At 47.1% G+C, this 10,541-nt stretch overlaps 1 long non-coding RNA gene across 1 annotated transcript; it reads right to left on the bottom strand.

The window, feature by feature from the left end:
- Positions 1-1,706: 1,706 nt before the first annotated feature.
- On the bottom strand, positions 1,707-7,266 carry LOC116666931. The gene is made up of 2 exons (XR_004323731.1): positions 7,129-7,266; positions 1,707-6,244 (listed from the first exon to the last, which is right to left on the bottom strand). It is a non-coding gene; the product is annotated as an uncharacterized LOC116666931 (long non-coding RNA).
- Between the last annotated feature and the right edge of the window lie 3,275 nt (positions 7,267-10,541).

Below are 10,541 nucleotides of genomic sequence, written 5' to 3'. Positions count from 1 at the left end.
CGCCTGTTCCCTTACCCTTTGCTCTCGTGGGATCCATCCAATAGGAAGAACCAGTGGGAACTGGAAGGGCAGGGAGAGGTCAAGGCGGCAGTGTGCTGGTAGATGGCTAACAACCTGCTCTCTGGGGAACAGTCTGGTTCCTAGTGGTGTTTGCCACTTTCCCTGGTGTAAACACTTCTACCATGGTTTTCAAGCTACTACGATCACAGAACGTGGAGTCGGGAAGAGACGCACACACAGGCTCCAGCCCCCCCTTAAGGTCAAAGTGCTGCTCTCCCGGGCTCCCTCCCTCTCGGGCCGCACTTGGGGAAGAGCTGTGTTCCTCCATCTCCACCCACCGCTTTTCCACAGCTACAGCCTTGCTGTTAAGAGCTCCCCTCCCTGTCCCTTTGGGCTAAGGGCAGGCCAGGCTTCCTGCTCTCTCTGGCCCCTTGTCAGCCTAGACCCTGCCCACTGCCCTAAGAGGAGACCCTTCATACAACTCCCTCTGTCTTGGAGCGCGCCACCAGGTTCCTGCTGGACCACAGACCAAGGCTGAGCCGGCGTTAGCCATTATCGCCACCTACAGGCGGGGAGGCTGAAGCGCAGAGAGGTGAAGGGACCCACCCACGGTCACACAGCTAAGTAGGCAGCAGAGCCCAAACGAGAACCCAGGTGTACTGAGGCCAAGTTCAATGACAGCCGCAGACAGGGTTCAATCCACTGCAGTTCCCTGACCCTGTTAAATTATCTGGCAGTGAGTTTTCTAGGATTGCTTTTCATTCCCTCTCTTTAATCTACATGAAGCTGGGCCTGACTGCACGCCTGCTGAAGCTGCGACCCCGCTCCACGGTGAGCAACAGCAGGACGGGGGGCAAATGACTGCTCCTCCGTGGCCTCCCGAGGGGACGCCAAGCCAGGGGACCCTGCACAAGTGGAGGGAAAGGATTAGTGCAGAATGCTGCTTCTCCCACACCCCGAACTGAAAGTAAAGCAATCGGGAAGGGGGGGAGCCAAAGACTGAGAGTTTAGAAAACCTAAATACAGGGCCATTTCCAACACAGTATTTCACGTGCATTCACTCTGTCTCCACCAATGGAGCAGAAAATCCTTTAGATCTGAAATCTCATTTCTAAAAATATATTTTGCATCTCCTCTGTATTTAGTCTTATGCTCTGTTAAACAAGGTATGTAATCACTGTTTAAGGTGTATTCCAATTTTCTCCTTTTGAGTGACTGCTTAAAATTCTAACAAGTTTGTCCAAGAAAATCAAAACTGAATAGAGTACCCAGCCAGGAAAAATGAAATTCAGCTTTTCTCCAGCTAGGATTTCCTCGCTGCAGACTGGGCTGGGGTTGCTCCTTGCGGACGTTGTTGTTTTCAGAGGTTTGAATTACTGGGCTGAACTTTGTGACCCACCATCCTGAAAACAAGTCCTGCAACACTCAGGGCACTCAGATCCCTGGGGCTGGGGACACGGGAGGGTCCTTGCATGTGAGGGGTCCTGCTCGCAATGCAGGGATGCAAAACGGCCTGTTACAGGCGGCTGTGAAGACAACAATGAGCGTGTGGAGGGCTCATTCACTCATTCAACAAACATCGACCGAACATCCACTATGTGCCCGCACTGTTTTCAAACAGCACTAAGGCAATCCCTGAAATTAGTTTTAAATAAATAGCAAATCACAGACCCACCAATACATCGGGTGATCAGTACCCCAAATTATTGATTTAAAAATTCTTTTTTAGTTTAAGTATATTCGGTTTACAGTGTGTGCATTTCTGGTGTACAGCATAGTGATTCAGTTATACATACACATTTCTTTTCATAGTCTTTTTCATTATAGGCTATTACAAGCTATTGAATATAGTTCCCTGTGCCAGACAGTAGGACCTTGCTCTTTATCCAGTTTCGTGAAGATTTTCCTTATAGTTCCAATCGTACGAGATCTGTCAAAACTCAGTATGTTTTCTATGAGAACTGTTCCACATGTAGGCGTATTTGTGACGTATTCACGGGCGAGGGTGAGCTCTGTGTCCTTCTACTTGGCCATCTTGAAGCCCTCCCCCTAATAACGGATTAACCAAAAATGACTTTCAGTGAGCCATCTACAACATTTATGTCTGCTTTGCCCAATGTATTTCGTGACATGACAGCTGTTGTGTACTTTGACCTTTAGATCCTTTACATCCGGAGCGTCAAGGACATTATGAAAAGCAGATGTGTGTGTCTTTTCCACGTGTTTTCAGTGCAGTGTGCTGCTCCTTGCTTTAATTAACAACATGCTGCCTTTTACAGGAGAAAGTGGTAGAATCGCAGGTACCATGCAGGGATGTTTCCACGCACGCGTCCGCCTGTGCCCACCAGCGGTGCCCCGTCTACCCTGCGCACACACAGGCACACTTCAGTTCCTCCTCCCACCAAATGAAAGTTTCACTGCCACCATCGCATCCACAAATCCTGGACAACTTAACTTGCACGTGGGGAAAGCCGAGGCATCTGCATGTGAACTGTTGAGCATCTGAGAAATTCTCCAGCATCTGAATTATAAAGTATATTTTCGTTTCACCCTGCAAGATAAATATCTGGATTCTTTCTGCAAATAGCAACTAAATTGAGGTGACTCAATGGCACTTTTTTATTACAAGTCATGATTCATATGGTTTTGATAGACATTGTAATGGATACACAACCCATCTACATGGCATCTTAAAAAGTCCTCAGGCATCTGCACAGGAAAGCACATTTTTTGTTTTACCCTATGTTGCAAGCGATCTGGAAAATTAACTGCATCTCTCTCTCTCCTCCACTCAAGAAAACAATTCCTGGATGAAGTCAAGCAAGACGAACTGAAAGACAAGGAGGGTAACTTGACCAACTTGGACGTTTATTCAATTGATAGGTAGAAACTCACAGTAACATTTATAAAAACGCTTGACTCTGCCAACACATACGAGTCAGCAAGGATATGAGATGCTGCCTGGTAATGACTGAATGTCTCATAACCTTGCTGACACGTGAATTGCTATAAACGTTTCAGATCTTGTCTAGAGAAGCTGTTGGTTAATCGATAACTTGGAGACTTGGTCACTCAAAGAACTGCCACAATCCAGCAATTGTACCGGACACAGTGAAGGTCACAGTCAGTACTGTTGCTGACCCCATGTAGCTGGCTGTCTTCTGGGAAGACAGACAAATGATTGGTTATAATTGTGAGGGGTAGGGGGCGCTCGAGACCACATGACAGAGGGACCTGTGTGAATCTAAGGGTGACTGGGAAGGTGATGAAGAAATGAAATGAAGCATGACTTCAATGAGCCAAGGGGAGAGGGGTGCACATGCCAGGAGGATGGAGAGCCCATCAGAGGCCCTGAGGCTGGGTGGAGCTTGACTCACTCAGGACCCAGAAAGGACTAGAGGACAGCACAGGTTGGAGATGATAGATTGAGAGCAGGAGGCGGGTCACTCAAGGCCTCAGGCTGTCCGAGACCGGTGGACAGGCACCTAGCCCTCTGTGACCTCGACCAGCCGCTGGAGAACAGGCAACAACAGCAAAACGCTAGTTGACAGCTTTGGCTTTTTTAGGAAAAGCACTTTAGAAATAAGACTCACCCTTTAAGGGGCAGCAGGCGTGCCGAGTTCATTCTTTCTCCAAATTTTGAAAAAGACAGGCAGAAATATTTAGTTTGCTCTCCGTTTCTCCATGGGTTGCGTTTGTCATTCCTGTTCCCACTTCTGCATTTCTGTGTTTGTTGAGGTTTCCGTGAAGACTCCACGCTATTGTTTTCGCCCCCTGGAAAGACAGCTGCTTTTGTCCTCTCGCAGTTTGAATGGGACAGTCCTCCGAAGACACAGAATAAAAGACAGCAGTAATTACAAGTGTGGTTCAAAACAGAGAGCACTGGGATGGAAAGTGCCAGCCTCCAGAATCATAAAGCAAAACAGCCAAATAAATAGATATTTTTCAGCTGAAGAGAAAATGAACAGTGTTTTGGAACGTGATGGAAAGTTCATCTCTGCCCCTCGCGGGGAGGGGAGCCAAGGAGGCAGGGTCTCCGAACGGAGACCTGTAGGCCTTTTAAAATCGCCTGCAGCCTCTTACTGTCTGCCATAAAACATAATGGAGATTTCATCAACTTGGCAGGAAATTGTGAGCTCATAAAAGAGCCTTGTTACAAAGATAACAATAAGACAAAGTCGTAAAGGACAGCTGTGGGCTGAGCCCTGGCTGGGCCCCTGCTTTCTCCAGCTCGACAGGGATCCAAGGTTCATCAAGTCAGTTAATCGTGTGGATGGCCCCCAATTTGTCCTTTCCTGCTCTGCTCTGTCTTCACATTTCAGGGTATTTCTGCCTACTGGGGGTGCCCGGAAAAGGCAAAGAGGAAATGGACACACAGCATCAAGTCTTGCGATGCTGACTTCTGCGCAGGGTCTTTTACTCCCTCCCTTTGTCCCTCCCTCCCCCTAAGTTGGCTGTGAGGTAAGGAACCTCCGCACCTCCAAGGCCTCACTGCTCCAGGCGAGCTCCTTGGACCAGAAGCCTGAGCGTCTCTTGAGAGTTTATTGGAAATGCAGTCTTAAGCTACCCCTAGACCTACTGAATCAGATCTTCATTTTTAACAAGACTCCTGGGTGACCCGTGTGCACGTAAAGTGTGAGAGGCACCACCCCGGAGAACCACGAGGCCCCTGTCAGTGGATTCAGGGCACCTGTGGGTGCATTTGACCTCGTGCCCACAGATAAGTGCTGCAGCCTAATCCTTGGCCAGTGACCACTGTCCGTTTAGACTTTTAAAGATTTGGAAACCGAAGTAGGAGGCTGAGTTTACATCATATTTACCTAGGAGGTTTTCCCTCTGGCGCTTAAAATCTTTCTAAGGGACCACACCGACCTTCGGTGTGCCTGTTACGGAAGTAGGGAAGTGGAGAATGTTTTCCCCTGGAGGGCCCCGAGACACATGCTGTTTCTTTGCACAGTTACATAAACCTGCTGCAGTGTGGTTGTCTTAATGTTTAATTTAGATTGCTGCCCCATTGATTCAACTGTGGCTCAGGCAAATGAGAGGAAACCAAATTCACGGTTCCGCCGCGCCACGGTCCAGTCGCTCTGACGGTAGGAGAATGACCACATCAGGGCTGTGCGCCTAATTAAGCACTTAGTCAATAACCCGCTCCCTCTGGACCGAGCCATTTGCTTCATCCATTGTGGGAACGAGATCAAGCCGGGCAGTGAATGTGGGTAATTCATGCAGGAAGAGCTCATTTTAGGTGAGCGTGGATTGACTGGAATTAGTTATCGCAGAACCAGGGCTGGAGACGGCAGAGAGAAAGCGCTTTCCTTCCTCGGGCGATTCCAACGTTCCTTTATGAAGGTGGGGTGAGGACCAGGTCTGGCTGGCCACGGGCACACACCTGAGCGAGGACCATGTAGAGCCAGCATCCCAGGGCGGAGGCGTGTCTCTCGCCAGCGCGGACTCCGAGACCTGGGGAGAGACCGTCACTGGTGTGCACACAGCTCCCGGCTGCGTGAGACCTCGCGCCATTCTGCAGCGTGACAAGAGCACTCCGTTTTTATCTGAGATCTCAGGACAGCTTATTGACTGCACTGTCTCGCTGTACAGCACATAACAGCATTGTTAGGGGAAATGTCAGTGCAGGCCTGAAGGGTGGAAAAACATGAAATCAAATTTCTCACAAGACAATGGCTTGGGTATTTGTTGGGCTTTTGCTTCTGCCAAACGGGACTGAGGATTCTTTTCAGGCTGATTCGATCAGACACTGCATAGTGTTTGTCCAGCCAACCCACCCAGCAGTTAAAACATTTTAACCAGCCATCTCCTCTCCCTCCTCCCAGAAAGAGGTCTGGGACAGGCGGACACTTCGCCGGTCGCTCCACAGAGAACCCATTTTCACAACGTCCCGAGCCTCCTAAGATTCCGTGTTGTATTCTTACAGCAGCCATCTGCTAGGGCGGTTGCATCCACAAGACATCTTCCTCCGCTGGCATAATTAAAAGAGATTCTCTCCTTTCCAACGTGGTGTTACATTTACATTCAAAGTTATTTTGCTCTCTCTTCGCCCTTGCCCTCAAGGAATTGTGGGAATTCAAGTTAATAGGCTTTTAATGGTTTTGTGATAACTGTGATTATAAACTGTGAATCAGATCGGGGAGCATCCAAGTTCAGCTGCATTGCATGCAAAGACATCACCGTTGCTTTTGATCCTTGGTTGAAATTTGGTTTTCTGTGTTCAGACACCACCATCCTTTAAAAAAAAAAAATTAAAGGCACCTCATTTGCTTCATAATTGCTTTGATGACAATTTTAAAGCCTTTAGCCACACATTTTCCTTTTGATCTATTAGCAGTATTTAGAAACACATCCTGCTGCTAAAAATTAAATTTCAAAGCCTACAATTGTACTTCCTGCTTTTCTTTAGAGGGGAAGATGCTGGGTTCATTTAAAACACATGCAACATGTTGGACACGTGCACGCACACGCACACGCAGTCACACGTACACACACACTGCCTTCAACCTTTCACTGCCAAATATTTAGAAATAAATTTTTACTGTGTTCTCTGAACATATAATTACTGCTTTGAGGCTAGTTAATGAAAATACACTTCTCTTTGAAACATGTTGGCTCTACTAAACGAGCCTTTCCTCTGAGTCCACAGATGAATCGATTGTGAGCCTCCTTGAAAAAAAGAGGCATTCTGATCATTGTTGCCAGATGTCTCAAGCAAGCCTGCCAAGCTGGGGCCAGAAACACAGCCTTAAAATAGTAGGCACAGAATCACACCATCAGCCAATTAGGGCCCTTAGAGCAAATTAGCTCTCATTTCCCATTGGCCAGAGCAGCTGTGACTTGTGCAGGGAGAGCCTGGACACGTTCCACCGAGCATCTCCTACTCTGGCCAATGGTTGCTAGCATCTGAAAAGACCACAAAGAACAGTCCCAGGTTTAAAAAACTGCCTTTCTGAAACACCTCAGTTCAAGTCCCAGGAAGATCCCCACGGCCATCCCTGGAGAGCAGGGTGTTGTCTAAGGCAAAATAATCCCTGCGGGTGAAACAGTTCCCAGTGGCAAAGCCTCAGGAAGTTGGGCTCTAGAGAGAAGGTCTTACTCTCAGGTGAGGGCCCTTACCTACAGATCCTCCTTGAGGAGGAATTGAGAGGATCGGTTCCACGGGAAATTCACAAGAATGAAAGCTGAGTGACTGAGCCACAGACAGCACAGCGCTGTCCCCGGAACAACCCTGATCTCAAGCTGGAGATGGCATTCACCATCAATTCTAAAAGAGACATTTGAATGAGAAGCCATGGGAAGCATCGAACCCTTAAAGACCAATTCATCTGTAAGGAACAAAGGACCACTGTAGCAGAAAGAGTCATCTACAAAGGTCAGCTCTTGGCAACATATGCCCCACTGGGCAGCCAGGAGCACTTTAAATACTGTCCAACGGTGCTGCCAGGACTGGCATCAGGACCAAGAATTAAGAAATTACTTTTGGCAATAAAGAGTAATTTGGTTGCAATAGTGCCCCCAAAGCCTTAAAAATATCCATATTTACAATCCAGCATTTCTACTTCTGAGAATTTACTCCAAGAAAATACCCATATATTTGCCCCAAGATGTATCCCTAAGTATCCTAATTACTCTACTTGCTAGAGAAAAAAGATTAAAATAATGTAAAGTTGAACCCAATGCAGTCATGAAAAACAGAAGAATGTCACAGAAAAATGTTTACATTGCGTTATACAGTAAAAAAGGTTAATACCTCTATAGAATGATCCTCTTCTGCAAATATATATATATTTGCTGAGGGAATGTGGGTCCTGGTCACACAGGTTAAACCTGTACCTGAAACTGGCAATACCCCTGAAGTTGTCAGTGTGCAATATATATGTTTGTATGTATTCATGGAAAATGAAAGGTTATACCAAAAGTTTAGAATTACTTGAGTTTCTTTTTTCTTTTCTTCATTGGGCTTTTCCAAATTTCCATAATGAGCATGTATTGCTATTGTGGTCAGAAACAAAATCAAAAGAATTTTTAAAAGGAGGCATAGCAAGCAAGTAATGTGTGATCAATGTTTTTTGCAAGAGTTCAAGTCCCAGACAAGGTGAAGGACATGTAAATTAAGCTATAAAACATATAGAATCAGTGACGGTCTGCTAAGAGCAGAGAGCGCTAGACTGGCTATGGTCAAATCATGGATTTGCTTATGTTCCAGAAAAGTGTTTTGCTGGCAACCCTCCACATTACATTAGGTGAAGGTACTACAGTGAATTATCAGTGGTTTGTACTCTAGAGGGCCCATGGTTTGAAAGAGGAATGTGTCCATATTTTCAGAGAAACATTTCACGCCACCCTTGTGGCAGGCAAAGTTCTCCCAACAGCTCTAGTGGAATCCACTTTAATGAGCTTTGTGTCATGGAAAGTAAAATCATACAAAGCTTAAAGTCTGCAGAGGCATGATGCTTGGCCTTAACCCAGACTTTTAAGAGGTAGACCTTGAAGTCAAACAATAAGGAATAACAAAGTTCTAAGTTCCAGCAGTAGCCCTGCTGAGGTCTTCAAGCAGAAGACATGCTAAAATGTCTTCATGGGCTCCTTTAAATACGATCTGAAATTTTCAAAGTTTCCATCCTTAGAAATCGGATCCAAAAAAAAAGGTAGATCATGTCAATTTGGGATACACCCCCTCTCCGTTATTGAAAAGCTTTTGCCATGACTTCTTTAATATCCAGTGTTGATTTTTGCAGTTAATAGACCCCCTGACAGATTCTTCCACTTGACAGGGGTTAAGGCAGGCCCCAAGGGCACTGGCCAAGTGATTAAGGCCAGGGTTCAGTCTTAAGGACCAGATTTCAATTTAATGGGGTAGTTATGAGGGATTGGGGTAGGAGGAACTGGGGGGACAGCAGACATTGGGGCTCGCCTCTCCAGCAGCCAGCATCCCCCACTTTTCCAGCAACCACCCCTATTTCTGCCCCATCCCCACCATCACTCCACATGGTTTAGGTGGTGCTGATTCTGCCCTTCGCTCTGGCACTAGCCAATCAGAGCATCATACTCTCCAGGCAATAATGTTTGTTGCTGGAATGGACATGTGACAAAACCAGGCCAATCAGAGCAAAGTAACTTCAGCTCTAGAGCAAAGAAAGAATCTCAGTCTTACCTGACAGATTTGAACCCGAAAGCATGTGGGCTGGCATCTCTGGAGACACCTTTCCACCTCAGTCCCTCAAGAATAAGACCAACTCCTAGAGAAGACATGCCCAGAGGGGCTGAGGGAATGTGGGTCCTGGTCACACAGGTTAAACCTGTACCTGACATTGGCAATAGCCCTGAAGTTGTCAGTGCGTAAGCCAGTGAAGTCTCCTTCTTGCTGTGGAAAGGGAATGAGGATTGAGAGAGGGGCTGATGGGGAGATGAAAGAAAGAAAACAGGGCCCCTGGAAGGTGATGGGAAAGAAAGAGCAGAATCCATGCCTTCAGGGTCAGGGAGCCCTGCATGAGGCCTGGCTAATGTCTTCAAAGCCTGGGAGCCTGCTGCCCAGACTGGGCCCTCCCCTTGCCTCCTCCTCGTCCTTGTTCCCAGTCAATCCCCTGGTGTCCACCACGGCTGAGCATGTCCCATCCTCTGCCAGCCTTATCTTCTGCAGGTCAGGGCCTCTGGATATGGACTCTCCCCAGGAATGATAATAGTAGGAGGAACCTCAATGGGGGAAAGGGAGGGAAGGGGGAAATTCCAACTCCCTGGTCCCCATGGTCCCTGCACGGACCTGATCCCAATCCCAGCCTACTCATCCACTCTCCCAAACGCCACCTGCCTCTCCCTGGAAAGGACTTCTTCTGACAAATCCCAAGACCTCCCTGATGGTCCCACCACTCCTCCCATAATTTCAGCTTTCCCTCCAGGTGGCACAGGCAGCCCCGGATGCACACCCCAAAGACAAAGTGACCACTTCTTGTTCTAAGTGTGGCTTCCTTCTCGTTAACAAGACCTGCTCATGTGTCACCCACAGGGCCCAGTCTCTCCGTTTGGGGTTACGCAGGCAGGATGAGGGAGTTATCTCAAAAGCTTAGGAAGAACAAGTGGCAGAAGGCCCACCCACTCAGTTTCATTGCACAGACTTGATAAGTTCCTTCTGTAATTTATTCCCTTAGTAATCACCACATCAGTATCATTAATGTAAAATTATGTATTTTTCTGTTAAGAAAATGGGTATCTTCATCCTGCATCTTTGTTGACCAGGTTTTCTGGATTTGAGTGCAGTTGGACCGTTTGGTCTGAAAAAACTGCCAATCTCTTCTAACCCAACCCAGTGGAGTAAAATGAAAGTTTTAAAAGTACATCTGGAGTTACCGGTTGTCTGTACTCTAAGTCATGCTTCAAAGGAAAAACACCTAGATGCTAATCCTCAATATTTCTTGTAGTTCTCAGGATTCTCAATATTTCTCTGGCCAGCAGGACAGAATTCCAACACTTAGAAATACATGAGCAGTGGCAAAAACCCCGGGAAAACCTGCCCAGGACGGCCTCTGAAGACA

This window comes from Camelus ferus, chromosome 11, assembly GCF_009834535.1.
Source record: "Camelus ferus isolate YT-003-E chromosome 11, BCGSAC_Cfer_1.0, whole genome shotgun sequence".
NCBI classification, from domain to species: Eukaryota; Metazoa; Chordata; class Mammalia; order Artiodactyla; family Camelidae; genus Camelus; species Camelus ferus.
This window is presented reverse-complemented; position numbering and strand designations above follow the sequence as displayed.